Raw genomic sequence first — 15776 nt, 5'->3', positions numbered from 1 at the left:
ACTTCTGCTTAATTTATTCAGAATTCTTCTGCTTGGGAGACTTGTCTTTTTTTACCCACTTATCTATTCATTTATATCAGTATGGATTCATAGATATTTATTTTATTCTTTAACCCAATACTATTTTATTGATTTTGTTGCTCAGATTCTTCCAGCTTTGGTCACTGAGAGCTCTTTTAGATTATATATTTGATAAATTGCTTCTTATTTTATTTCTTTTTAAAGATTTTATTTATTTATTCATGAGAGACCAGAGAGAGGCAGAGACACAGGCAGAGGGAGAAGCAGGCTCCGTGCAGGGAGCCCGATGTGGGACTTGATCCTGGGACTCCAGGATCAGGCTCTGGGCTGAAGGCGGCGCTAAACCACTGAGCCACCAGGGCTGCCCCACAGACATTCTTGTACAAGATTTTGTGTTTATCTGCGCACTTAAGTTAAGAACACTATACCTATATTATTCTGTGTTCTTGCTGTTACATCTATGGTAATTCTACCATGGGCTTAAGCTATTTTGCCTTTTAATGCAGTTATGACCAATCACTTGTTGAAACATTTTATATTATAAATTGCTGTCCTTTTTATTCCTTTGTATTAATTTCAGTGTATTACAAAGGGTATTTAGGGTGATTCTTTTAAAATTCTGTTAGGTAAGTTTATCCAGGAATTTTATTTCAGGATAGCCAAAGGGGCATTATAATGTATTTCTTACTTAAAAGGAAGGGGTGTTGGAGTTCATAAGATTGGAGAACACTGGTTCTTTTCTTTCTCCCAATCAGACTTCAGGATTCCTCTCCCTGAGCCCCCCTGTATATACTGTCAATAAAGCAAATTATGTGACTATATGATCATGGTTAATGGATAAGTTCTTCAAAGACTACAAAACCCTTTGTGTGCAAGAATGCTGTCTTTAATTTTTTTTTATGTTTCCAAGGTTTAGACAGTTTCTGGTACTCAGCAAGTATTTGCTATATGATGAATAATGGGAAATAAATGAGATGACCACCCAAAATACTAGGTAGAAAGAAGGAATGAGTATTGTGTGCCAACATCTGAGTCCAGGCTCTGCTCCCTCGCTTCTGGTCTAATTCTTCAAGTTGACCTCCCCAGACTTGGGTTCTGAATCCATCAGGTGGAACTCCCTTAAGCCACCACCCTTCACCATCACCTGCCTCAGCTCTGGGTGACCAGGACTCCACAGACTGCCCCTACCTCTCAGCAATGCAGTGTAGTGGGAGTTCATGTCTACCTATTGACTTTGTGCCCTCTAGGTGAGAGCTGCCTTTCAGAATATTAGTGCCTCATCTTGCTGCTAGAACAGGCATCAGCGAGATGTACACTCCTACACTGGTTGGGCTCAATAGCAGCATATTTAGATTAAAGCTGAGGTTCTCTGCACCTGTATGCTGGTTTCCATCAAGCTCCGGCTCTGGAAACTTTTCAGAGGTCTTTGCTAACGGCCACCCTGCCTCAGCCTCCCACCTCCGAGATGTTGTGCCCTTCTCCAGTTGACTAGAGTAGTTATCTTTCCTCTCCCTTGTGCCACTTATCACATTCCACCTTCTACTATTGCTACTTGAATGTACAAGGCTTCACCACTACATTGTGACTTTTAAGGACAGAAACTGGGTTACACACCTTCATACCCTCATAACACCTAGAACATTGCCTCAGTCAACAAATGACAGGACAAATGTGGTTTATTATATGTTTCGCGTAAATTCAGTTATTACAAATTAATATGTTTCATACATGTATTTTATTAAAAGTATGTCTTAATGAAGTGAAATTCATACAGCAAAATTAACCATTTTAAAGCAAGCAATTCAGTGACATTTAATACATTCACTACCTTATGCATCCACTATCTAGTTCCAAAACATTTCTGTCACCCCAAAAGAAAACCCTGCCTACTGAGCGGTTACTCCCCATTCTCCCTTTCCCCTAGCCCTGGCAAGCACTTACTGCTGTTTCTATGGATTTACCTATTTTGGATATTTCATATAAATGCAATCATACAATATGTTACCTTTAGTGTCTGAGTTCTTTCACTTGCCACAACGTTTTCTAGATTCAACCATGATGTTGCAATTAACAAAATTTCATTCCTTTTTATGGCTGAATAAATTATTTGCAATTATTGCAGGCACCTGATATTACCACTAGATGGCACTACTTTCCTAGCAATTTCCTGGTGGTTGTTAGTGAAATTAACAAAACTGAACTTACAGGGACCCCTGGGTGGCGCAGCGGTTTGGCGCCTGCCTTTGGCCCAGGGCGCGATCCTGGAGATCCGGAATCGAGTCCCACGTCGGGCTCCCGGTGCATGGAGCCTGCTTCTCCCTCTGCCTGTGTCTCTGCCTCTCTCTCTCTCTCTCTCTCTGTGTGACTATCATAAATAAATAAAAATTAAAAAAAAAAAAAACTGAACTTACATCAATTCAGGGACTCCTTTCATTGCAAAGCCTAATGAATTAGCCATTATGAGTGCTTTGACAATACAGCATACAAAATGCCATGGATCTAGACATTATAAGTTGTTATGAGCGACAGTGGCTTCCACCAAATTAGATACTACTTTCCAGATCTATTTAAAGTATCCGTATCATATTGAATTATCATAACATAAATCTTTTTATCAAGCTATCAGTGAACAACAATATCACTGTCAAGAGTGGAATAACAAAATACAACAGAGGAGTTTGTAATGTCATTGTAAAAATCTGCATGATTCTTGGCTTGGTTTGGACTCTGGCTCTGCGTATTAGCTGAAAGACCATGAGCAAACCTTACTGGGCATACCTAATCCCCCAGAAAGAAATGAAAGTAAATTAAAACTTTCCTTCCAAGGATTTATGAGTATCAAATGAAATATGTCTGTGAAAATGCCCCACTATCTGGAAAGCATTATGCTAATTGTTACTAATTTTGAAGATTTAAAAAATTCACACTCAGTATTTACATAATTCATAAAAATGTTATTCTCTTTCAGGTAGTATAATTAAGCTTAGAGCTTATCAAGAATTTTAATAATTATGGGGCACCTGGCTGGTTTAGTCGGTAGAGGGGGCGACTTCTTGTCAGTGTTATGGGTTTGAGCCCTTCATTGGATGTAGAGACCACTTAAAAAAAAAACAAAACTTTACCAACTTAAAAAGCAATTCCATTTTGAGCACTTCTCTGAGACCACCATCAGAGAGCGTGGTTTGAGAAGAGTCTAAGAGGAAACTACAGCAATTTTAAGTAAATGACCTCTGTACTGGAAATTCCTAGTTTAGTTTAGTTAGATGAGGTAACTTTGACTTCTTCCTTCCTTCCTTCCTTCTTTCCTTCCTTTCTCTGTTTCTTTTAAAAAATAAGTAATCTCTGCACCCAATGTGGGGCTGGAACTCACAACTCTGAGATCAAGAATTGCCTGCTCCACCAACTAAGCCAGTCAGGCACCCCAACTAGGAATTTCTTTAAGGTAACAAATATTTTATTTATCAAATTCTCCTTACCAAATAATGCCTGGCCCTCAAAAAAAAAAAAAAAAAACAAAAAACAAAAAACAAACACAAGTGTTTTTTGGATGTATAAGTGACTAGATAAGTACATTAGTTCTCAGATGCAGAACATACAGGTTTAAAACTGTTATGTTTTTAAATTATCAAAGTTCTATTTCAAAGTTACAAATTCTCCCCCAGTTGATCTAGCTGCTTAGTTAAAAGCTATGCAAGCAGTTAACATCTATAATCATCTTCTGACAGATGAAACCAAGGCAAGCTGGTGGTGTTCATAGGTAGGTTGGCAAATGATTTGTGTGACCTAAATTTCTTAAAATGTAAGCAATATGGAGTTCTTTTCATGTGTAGAAAGCACTGGGATCTTGAAAGCAGAATGGGTGGGGTGTGGGACAAATTAATTAAATGAGATTAAATCCACACAAAGAACTGAATTCCATACCTGGCTCAGAGCACCTCTGTGCTAATTAGGTGAGCACCTCTCTGGGCCCACAGCGAGGCAAGCTGAATGGGGATTGGATTTCCATCCCCAAGCTGCTTTGGTGGGGGGCAACCTTGTAAGACAAACAATGTGCAGAGCTGTTTTTGGAGGCCCTGGGGCTAGCTTTTGTCATTAAGAGATGGCATAGCAGAGCAGTTAGACTGTTTCCCACATTTTACCAGTGGATGGCTAGTAACAGAGTGATCTTTCTGTGCCCTCTTGCTGACTTGTGAGAAAATATTAATGACTCACTGGGTCGTTTTGCAGACTGAGTGAATGCTACCTGCTGACCTATCAGGACTGCTGGCTAATTCTGACATCAGACAAAGAGGTTTACTCAATCTCTTCCTCTGAGATCATTTTTTTTAAAGATTTTATTTATTTATTCATGAGAGAGACACACAGAGAGGCAGAGACACGGGCAGAGGGAGAAGCAGGCTCCATGCTGGAAACCGGATGTGGGACTCAATCCCCAGTCTCCAGGATCACCAGGCTAAACCACTGAGACACCCAGGCTGTCCCTGAGATGATTATTTATGAGTACTTTCCCAAATACTACAGTAGTCTGAAACATATTCTCCTGCATCTCCTACATTTGCTGTCACCTCCACTTTCTCATCAAGATTATTTCTGTTCTGGAATGGCAAGATATACAAACAAAGACGATTCTTGGAGTGCGTTCTCAATTTTGAATAGAAAAATTTCTTGTCATAAACTTAAAAAACATGAGTAGACTTTATTTTCTAGAGGAGTTTTAAGTTCACAGCAAAATTGAAAATGCAAAATTGAAAATGCAAAGAATTCCCGTATACGTCCCCCACAACAGCTTCCTCCACTATCAACACCATGCCCCAGAATGTTATGTTTGAACCAACACTGACACATCATTGTAAACCAGAGTCCACAGTTTACATTAGGGTTCACTCTTTTCTTTTTCTTTAAGATTTTATTTATTTATTTGAGAGAGAGCAAGAAAAAGAAAGCACAAGTTGGGGTAGAGGCAGAGGGAGAAGCAGACTCCTCACTGAGCAGAGAGCCCAATGTGGAACTTGATCCCAGGACCCTGAGATCATGACCTGAGCCGAAAGTAGACACTTAACCAAATGAGCCATCCAGGTGCCACCAAGGATTCACTCTTGGTGGTGTACATTCTATAAGCTTGTGCCAATGTATAATGACATCTATCTACCATTATAGTTTCATACAGGACAACAACCCCCCCCCCCCCCCCCCCGGTGCTTTGCCTATTCATCTGTCCCTCCCCTGAACCCCCAATGACCACTGATCTTTTAACCATCTCTACAGTTTGGCCTTTTCCAGAATGTCATATACTTGGGATCATATAGCATGTAGCCACCACTTCGGACTGCCATTTTTTTTTTTCATTTAGAAATATATATTTAAGAGCAGCCTGGGTGGCTCAGTGGTTTAGCACCGCCTTCAGCCCAGGGCATGATCCTGGAGACACGGGATCGAGTCCTGCGTCAGGCTCCCTGCATGGAGCCTGCTTCTCCCTCTGCCTGTGTCTCTGCCTCTCTCTCTCTCTCTCTCTCTCTCTCTCTCTCTCCAAATAAATAAAATCCTTAGAAATATATATTTAAAGTTTTATTTCTTGTCATGACTTGATAGCTCATTTGTAGTGCAGAATAATATTCCATTGTATGGATGTACCACAGTGTGTGTACCCATTCATGTACAGAAAGGCATCTTGTTTGTGTCCAAGTTTTGGCAACTATGAATAAAGCTAATATGAGCATTCCTGTGCGGGTTTTGTGTGGATGTAACTTTTCAGTTCCTTCAGGTAAGAACCAAGGAATGTGATTGCTGGATTCATGGTACTAATATGTTTAGTTTTGTAAGAAACCACCAAACTCTTCCAAAATGGCTATATCTGTTGCATTCTCACCAACAATGAATGAAAGTTCCTTTGCTCCACATGTTCACCAGTATTTGGTGTTAGTCTTTTGGGCTTTAACCATTCTAATAGGTGTATAGTGGTAACTCATTGTTTTAATTTGCAACTCCTTAATGACATATGATTTTGACCATCTTTTCATATGCCATCTATCTATCTTCTTTGGTGAAGTGTCTGTTCAGGTCTTTTGCCTAGTCCTTTTTTTTTTTTTTTTAAGATTTTATATATTGATTCATGAGAAACACATACAGAGAGGAAGAGACAGAGACACAGGCAGAGGGAGAAGCAGGCTCCATGCAGGGAGCCCAATGTGGGACTTGATCCCGGAACTCCGGGATCATTCCCTGAGCTGAAGGCAGACGCCCAACCGCTGAGCCACCCAGGTGTCCCTCTTTTGCCCAGTCTTAACTGGATTCATTTTCTTATTGGGCTCCACCATGATTTTTTTTTAAGTTGTGGAAACTTTTAGTAAATGCAGGAAAGCACGGGGGGAAAGAAATAGAAACTTCTGTAACTTAGAAATAACCAGAACACTGTTTTATACCCTTTGGACCTATTTTCTCTGTACATATATGAATATTGTTATACATAGTACATACAATATTAGGAAATAACAACTAGAGAAATGCCAGATTCATAAATGTCCCTCCTTCAGTAGGATCTGGAGTCTTCATGTCTTCATGTCACCTCAGTTCCAGATGCTCTTCCTATATTTCTTGTTGCAAACTCTGCCAACATCTTCACAATGGCTGAGTGATTGGCAGATGGCCTTCCATCTTTTTTTCCTATAAAACCACAGTGATGTCAAGCAATATAAATATAGTATGGGAAGATTTTTTCTTTCTTTTTTTTTTTAAAGATTTTATTTCACAGATAGAGCATAAGCAGGGAGAGTGGCAGGCAGATGGAGAGGGAGAGGCAGGCTCTCTGTTGAGCAAGGAGCCCGATGTGGGTCCTGTGGCTCCAGGACCCTGAGATCATGACCTGAGTCAAAGGCAAATGCTTAACTGACTGAGCCACCCTGGTGCCACCTGGACAGATTTTCTATAAATCTCTTACAGATGATACTTATTTCTCAAGAAACTTGGAAAATTATACAAAATTTAGTTTCTCATCCACATGTGTTCAATTTACAGCTTGGTGTAGTTTTGGATTTAGATAAACTTGGATTCAAATTCTGGCTCTGGGTGGTAGAATGTAACTTTTTTTAAACCCATCTCATTTTATTCTTCTTATAATTAAAGGTAAGAATCATATCTACTTTGTAGGACTGCTGGAAGATAATGAATAATGACCAAAGATAATTTGCCTGAGTCATTTCAATGCCTGGCACCTAGTGACCCTGCACAATTGGTAGCAAGTACTAGAGGCCGGCACACCAAGTAAGCACCACAGTCCAGGTTGGTATTATTAAAATGAGTGATTACTGATATTATTTATTCATTCAACAAATATTATCTATCTTAATGATCTATTATGACCATATGGGTATTTACGCATTGAAGATATTGGATAAAAAAAGACAAAGAAAGCTTCTTGCTCTCAAGAAGCTTGTTTTCTAGTGCTCCAGGTAGATAAATAAGCCATCAGCTAGAACACAGGGATGGAAGGACAGGACAGAGCTGTGCACTAGGTGTCAAGGTATTCCGAAAGGATGCTTGCCTCATCAGGGTGGGGGAGGCTTTCCAAGGCAGGCCATGATTAAGCTTGACTTGATATGTGATGAAGAGTCAGCCCAGATCAGCAAAGAAGGCACGGAAGGGTGAATGAGTATAATCTATCTGGAGAGCTGTGAATGGCTGTGTATAAGGGAGTAACATCACCTTGGGCAGCCGTAGGAGATGAACCCAAGAGGTAATTTCAGCAGACATCATTATCTGGCATATAGTTGCCTTGCCCTGACCTCACCTCTTCTACAACTCCCTCCCTGCTCCCATCCCACTGGCCAACTTTCTTTTGCTCCAATACACCAAACACTCCAAACTCAGAATCTGTTCCTTTGTGGCAGGTCCCTCTGGAATGTTCTCCTTGCAGATAGCCAGGCCTGCTCCCTCAGCCCCTTTAGGTTTCCGCATACATGCCCCTTCCCTGACCACCCTGTGTTTTCCCTGTGTGGTCCTCTCCATGGCATTTGCCATCACCTGACACACTACATACTTTACTAGTTGTTTGTTGTTTGCCGCTCTCCCCACAACTTTGGGAACACAGCCTGACCTAGGCCAGGCAACTCACATGTTTTCATTTTTACCTGAGTGCCACGTGATTGCCGTTATTTTGAAGTTATGACAATACATCTCATTGAATGATAATTCTGTTCATGTTTGTACATCTGTTTTTATTGTATAGTCATGTAAAAGCTAAAGATATACAGAGTTCTTATCTAATCTTTTTCGATGTCTTAAAGCAGCCAGGACTATGATCAAAATAATTTAAGTTGCTCCTAAAAGATGCTCCAAATCACTCATCATGAGGGAAATGCAAACCAAAACCACAATGAGAAACCACCTCACACCAGTCAGAATGGCTAAAATCAACAACCCAGGAAACAAGTGTTGGCCAGGATGTGGAGAAAGAGGAACCCTCCTGCACTGTTGGGGGGAATGCAAAATAGTGCAGCCACTCTGGAAAACAGTATGGAGGCTCCTCAAAAAATTAAAAATAGAGCTATCATATAATCAGCAATTGCACTACTGGGTATTTACCCAAAGAATACAGAAATACTAATTCAAAAGGATATGTGTACCCTGATATTTATAGCAGCATTATTTACAATAACCAAACCATGAAACCACCCCAAATTAACATTGACTGTGAATGGATAAAGATGTGGTATAGATAAACGATGAAATATTATTCAGCCATCAAAAAGACTGAAATCTTGCCATTTGCAAAGATGTGGATGGAGCTAGAGAGTATTATGCTGAGTGAAATAAGTCAGTCAGAGGAAGACAAGTATATGATTTCACTCATATGTGGAATTTAAGAAACAAAAGAAATGAGTGAAGGGGGGGAGAAGCAAACCAAGAGACAGACTCTTAACTATAGAGAACACTCTGTTGGCCACCAGAGGAGCAGTGGGTGGGCAGGGGCTGGGGTGGGGGGGAGGAGTGTGAAACAGGTGATGGGGATTAAGGATTAAACACTCGTCATGATGAGCACCGGGGAGTGTTATAGGGGAGTGTCAAATCATTATATTGTACACCTGAAACCAATATAACACTGTTAATTAACTGAAATTTAAATAAGAACTTAAAAAAAAGAATTTAAGTTGATTTTAGGAAGCGGTGATGGAGAAATCTGTGAGAAATTTTTTATTCCTTTATTTTTTTTAAAAGGTTTTATTTATTTATTCATGAGAGACACAGAGAGAGAGAGGCAGAGACACAGACAGAGGGAGAAGCAGGCTCCATGCAGGGAGCCTGACATGGGACTCAATCCCGGGTCTCCAGGATCACGCCCTGGGCTGAAGGCAGGCGCTAAGCCACTGAGCCACCCAGGGATCCCCAATTTTTTTATTCCTTTAAAGGAGGTTCACACATTCCTCATATTCAAGGAACACTGTTATAGAATCTTGGATTGTTTATGTGTTTTTTTTTTTTCACTTCATAAGGTATATATGAATTGAACTAAATTAAACATCTTAGTACGATTACCTACAAGCTCTGTGTTCTTGTGCAAATTATTTATCTATGAACTACCTGTCTACAGTTTTTAAGAGGATGAGATAATGCATAAGAAGTGTTAAGCACAGTGCCTGGGCATAGAAGGCTCTCAATAAACTGAGCTGTGTTATGATAACTATCTTAGGAGGTGAGGAATAAAGCTGAATCATTTTCAAAGAGCCATATCCTTTCCTCCAGAATACGTATTTGAAACACAAATTCCATATGTATTTGAAAGATGAGCGTTTCTCTCACGAGATCTCAGTGGCTTTTGCTCACTGCGGTTCTCTAGCTCCTAGCCAGATGCCCGGTGTGCCCGCGGGGGACCATCTGTCAGGCTGTCCTCACAGACAGGCCATGCCATGTAGGTCCCAATGGTGAACACGAGGGGACAGTGTTGCACCACTTATCCCCACCCTGGCTCCATTTAGAAAACCTGCTTGAGGAAAATGCATTTTTAAAGCCTACTTCTAGTCATGGAAGCAAGTTCTTCATTTCTTTAAGGCTTGGGCTCTCTGTTTCTGCTTCATTACTGCCTGGAATATATACCTATCCTTTCCATAGAAATAAAAGTAAAATCTAAAAGCTTGACTGTGTTTGTACCCAAGACTTAATAGAGAGTTTAAGCGACAACACATTTAAGTCAAAGCAATTTAAACTGGTTACCCCTCTGTACTGGGTCACATAAAATACAATGATATTGCAATTAAGGTGATTATCTGGGCTCTCTTAAACACTAATTTTCTCAGTTTATCATTGTGGACACTTTCCAAAGGTAATTACTAACCTTGAGTACTTCATTCTACACATATTTACTGAGTGCCTTCCAGGTGCCAGGGATTTTTCTGGGCGCTGAGGAATCAATGGGGCAGACAGACGATAGTTCTATCTTTGTGTTTAGCTTGGTGGGTATTCTATCAGGACAGGGAAGGAGGGATATACCTGCCTGCAGAGGCTCAACACCCTTGAAAGCATATCTTAGAAACATTTAGATGTATTTAGAGGGACGGGGACTTAGAGATTAGCTTGTGGAAATTCAGATGCCTAGAGAGGCCAGACAGATAATATAAATAAAATGGACCAGATTGGAACTGGCATTAAATGAAGAGCAGCGTCCAATTTAAAGACCACTCCCTCTCAATCAGTTCAGGCTAGAATTTTCTTCTTTCTCTCTTTGTCTCTGTCTCTCTCTCTCTCTCTCTCTTTTTTTTTTTTTTACAACCAAAACCCCACTGCTCTCAGCATACACATCCTTTTCCTCAGGTCACCAGAAAGAACTGCTCTCAGAAGGGTGAATTCTGAGAACCGGGAACAGGGCATGAGCCTCATCATCTTCAGGTGCTACAGAAAAGGAATGAGGTGGGCAATTGGGCCTTTCTCCGTGCCATTTGCAAATGTGAGAAGCATGTGAGACATAGAAGGGAGTCGCTGAGGCCAGATTTTCCCAGGGAATTCAGATTTGGATTTTGCAAAATCTTGAATTTCATGGGAAATCTCCTAATTTTAGAAGGTTGCCTATGAACTAATTTTTTTTTTTTTTTTAATTCTGTGAGGGCCAATCCCCAAGCTTAGCTGAGAGCTAATTTGTCTCATTGCCCAGTGGTCTAATCTCTACCCTAATTCAATCCTCTAATTTCATACAGCAAATAACAGACTCAGAAACTAATGGCTTGCACAACATCCCTATTCTTTCCAGTCAGTAGTAAAATAGCTGAAAAAAGTGGAGGAAATGTCTGCCAACTATGAGACAACTCTTGTCAACTTTAAGTTGGGCTTGATATGAGCCATGCTACTTGGCAATGTTGGTGCTAGGATGCTTCAAAGATTTATCCTAACAACGAACATAGTACCCAATGTAGAAAATGGTGATTATCGCCAAGGGGCCAGTATGAAAGCAAAAGATGCACTCCAATGGCAGCCATGGGTTTCAAACGGGCACTGTGATGGCCCTGTCAGACATAAGTAACAGGAACATAACCGCGTATGGAAAATCAGCTGCAGGATAACACGTCAAGAAATCCTGGGTAAGTTTGCCATCGTACTATTTCACAAAACTAATAAGAGAAGTGCTTATGGATTTTACTATTAAGAAAGAAATGGCTCCATATCACACAGGAAATACAGTGAACATGTTGGTCTGGTGCAGAAACTCAAATGAAGAGGAAATGGAGAAACATTCAGAAGACAGCTGGAGATTCAAATTTTGGGGCCATTTCCAATGCATCCAGTGGTCCTTTCATGGAAACAGGAACTAAAAATATTTTGGTACCATTCAAGAAATTCCATTTTTTTTATTGTTCACTCCACATGGCTAATTCTTGTGCCTTGATATTCCAATGGGAGAGCCAAGTGCTGACGTCATCCTCAGGTTTTGTGAAGTCTTCTTGTTCACCTCCCACTTATTCTGTTAGGGCAGAGCAGGTGTCTAAATTTTCACTGTTCTATTCCTAGCGCAGTTTCTGACACTCAGAAAGCCCTCAATAACTTTGTTTTAATTGGGTTGAATTGGCTTAGATGGAACTAAAAAATCAGAAGCAATTGGAAGGGATCTTAGACATAGTTCTCATGGTCCACATACACTCCCACCTCCCTTAGTGTGACAATACCCCCTCCTCTCACACATCCACTTCCATCAGCAATGGGAAATGCGATATACTAGTGTGCTATAGTTGGTAAGCAGCCAAACCTAATTGCTCTAGACCCTCCCCAGATGATAATGACTAACTCCAAAACAGATTGTCATAATGTTCTTGGCCAAAAGCCCATAGTTTTAAAATGAGATTTCATGTGATTCATGGATTTTAATATAACCATAACAAGTATTAATAACACATGCTGCATAATCAATTGGCATTCTCCCTCAAAGAGCTCTAACTCTTCCTATTTCATATTGTGCTATCTTTGTACTTACAAATGAACATTAATAAATCTTTCTTCATAAGGGGTAAAACAAGCTTTTAGCTCCATGGAACTTTCCCAACAACAATGTGATCTAGCTCCGCTAGGCTGGAAGAGCAAAGGGCTTGGGAATTTTATTTTTTATTTACTTTTTTAAAATTTTACTTTTTAAGTAATGTCCACACCCAGTGTAAGGCTCAAACTCACAATCTCAAGATCAAAAGTTACATGCTTTACCTACTGAGCCAGCCAGGCATCCTATAGACTTGGGAATTTTAGTCACTGAGGTAACTCCAGAATGGCACTTAATTTCTGAATGCACACTCTCACTCCATCCAAAATGAAAGTTTCTAACTTGTTTAAATCAGGGACTTCCACACCTTGAAAACTTTGTGTTCTTTTATCCATTCACCCAATAATTAAGTTCCTCATATATGTCAGGCACCATGCTAACATGGTGAGCATGATGGACACCAGCGACACATGGTGAGCATGATGGACAAGGCTCCTGTTCACACTGAGCTTTCTAGTTTAGAGCCAAACAAAATGAAAGCAAAGAGCAACAAAAAGCTCAAGTTGCAAAAAAATTATGAAGGAAAAAATATGCTAAGATGGAGGAAAATGGAGAATCAGGGAAATTGAGTTTAAATAGAATGGTATCAGAAGACCTCTGGGGAGATGACATTTTTAGCTGAGGTCTTTGCAAAAAAAGATGCAGGGCTTTCTAGGCAGGAGGAAAAGGGAATACAAGGGCCTCTGCTTCCTTGGCTTGATGCTGAGGATAAACAAAGCGTGACCACAGTTCTAGCAAGACATGGGATGTGGCACCAGATGGTGTACAGGGACATGACAGACTCATGGGACATGCTCAGAGGGGCCCAGATTTTGTTTCAGGGCTTGGGAGCCACCAAAGAGTTTTAAGCTGTGAGGCAATGTGGTCTAATTTAAATTTTGAGAAAAATGTTCTTGGTGTTCTAATGAGAATGGTCTGGAGGAGGCAAAGAGCAGAAACAAGTAAATGGGTTAGGAGGATACTACCCCAGGAGTGGAAGGCCAGACAGCAGGCTAGATTAGGGTGTTGGCCGAGCAGATGGAAAACAAGTGATGTGGTTCGGGTGTTCTATTTTGATGAGGTAATTGACGGGACTTGCTGATGGATTGATGTGGGAGGTAACAGGATGACTCTTGGATTTCTGGCTTGATAAATGGAATGCATGGAATCTCAATATAATAAAACCATAAATAGAGCTGCTCCACTTAAAGAGGAAGAAAAGAAAAGGGGATGGCTGGGTCCCGTCTACTGGGGTGCCTTCCTCTTTTCCAACTCTCCTTGGGTCTCCCCAGAATACCCACATGTGGTTCACTGTTTGTAGGGTGCTGAGCCACTTGCAAAGCTTATTAAATGCTGGTTCCTACATGTAGTGTTACTGGAACAGAGCACTTAGAGCAGAGACAGATCAGAATGGTTAATCTGGATGTGTCTGCTGATAGGAACTACATATCCACTGCTTTCAACTAACCCGTGGATTGTTGATTAGAAATACCTTAAAGCAACTGGCAAGCAGTTTGCTGGCAGGCTTATGGCTTCTTTTTGTAAGCTTTTTCTTTTTTTTAAAGAAGTGGGTTTTTTTTTCTTTTTTTCTTTTTTTGTGTGGACCTTGTGCTTTTCTATTCTTCACACTCTACTGAAATACAATAGAGCCAGTAGCTATTATTTATATTCCTAGAAACTCTACCAGTGGTTCTTCCAGTGGTTGGGATGAATTGTCCTTCCTTTCTTCCTTCCTCCCTTCCTCCCTCCCTCCCTCTCTTCCTTCCTCTCTCTCTCTCTTTCTTTCTTTCTTTCTTTCTTTCTTTCGTAGGCTCCACACCCAAAGTGGCACTTGAGCTCACAACCCTGAGATCAAGAGTCACGTGCTCTACAGACTGAGCCAGCCAAGTGTCCTTGAATTGTACTTTCTTAACTTAATGATGTTGTTGTGGCGTCATCTATAACCACAAGAACTAAGTAACAAGTAACATGGATGTGTAAATATGTGTCTCTGCTGAAAGCAGTAGAGACAATAGTGTCCCATAGTGCAGCTTCAGAACATTTTGGATATACTTACAGCATATAAAAAACTAAAAGAAACTAAAAAAGGATTTGGCCATTGTTTGTTTCCCATGATGCCTTATCTATTTGAACTGGCTTTACCCCCATCTTTTATCAATTTATACTTTCTGGATTTATTAAAATGAATAAAGGTGAAGCAGAAACATGCTAATTAATCCATTAAGAAGATTCAACACAGAAGGTCACAAAAGGTAAATCAGCCCCAAACAAAGCTGGCTGGTTTTTGTTTTCCGTTATAATGGTTTGGGTTTTTTGCTTTTGCAAGTAAGTGTAACCAGTCTGTAACGTGTTTCTGTTGTTAGCAGGTGAGTTGTCCAGCTGGAGCCACGCATCCCTCTGAATGACTTTCACAAGCCATGTGGTCCTGCTGAGAGCAGGTCCTGCCCATGATCACTCGTTCTTCTCTTGAAAGAGAATGTTTCCACTCTGCTGGTGTGTATCTCTCGCCCTTCTCTGAATCATTATCACACCTCTGTGACTCCTCTGCCACTTGCTACATCCTGCTCAGCAGTCCGCTGTACATCTTTCTTATCTCCCCTACTAGACATTGCGGACATTCCCCAAGATCCAGGCCTTGCCCTTCTGCTCTGGTTTCATCTTGGCTTGCTTGCACTGAAGATTTTCATACCATATCTCTCATTTTGACCTTTCCCCTTAGCCCCGGACCTGAATTTCCAACAGCCTGCTGAGCATTTCATACCCGCCTCAAGCTCCACATGTCTAACATTGAAGAGTTCCCCAGCTGCTACCACCTCTTAACTTCTCTGTTAATGATCACCATCCTCCTGGCTGGAGACACGCACAGTCCTCACGTCTCTCCCACTCCATCTCTCATCAGGCACTCTATCCTATTGATTTTTCTCTGCCCTCATCAAACTGACTTATTTACTCTCTGCCAAATACACCTTGCACTTTCCCTTTGCTAATATTATTAGCTGCAGTTGCGCCTACCAAGACAGCCCTCCTATCTGCTTACTGAAAGGCTCCCAGAGAGAGTTCCAGCCCCACCTGTAAAGTCAGCCTCCACCTGGGCAGCTTCTCTGCCAAGAATTCCACTTCTGACTTCCTTTTTCAAAATGGTCACACATCTTTTCCTTTTGAGACATCAGGTTGTAGTGCAGGGTTCTTGAAATCTTTTCTCGTTATTCAGTTTCTCTCATTTCATGGCTACCTATATGTCGGATTGTGAATTTCTTGAAGACAAGAA

The sequence above is a fragment of the Vulpes vulpes genome, chromosome 15 (genome assembly GCF_048418805.1).
Source record: "Vulpes vulpes isolate BD-2025 chromosome 15, VulVul3, whole genome shotgun sequence".
Classification (NCBI taxonomy): domain Eukaryota; kingdom Metazoa; phylum Chordata; class Mammalia; order Carnivora; family Canidae; genus Vulpes; species Vulpes vulpes.
This window is presented reverse-complemented; position numbering follows the sequence as displayed.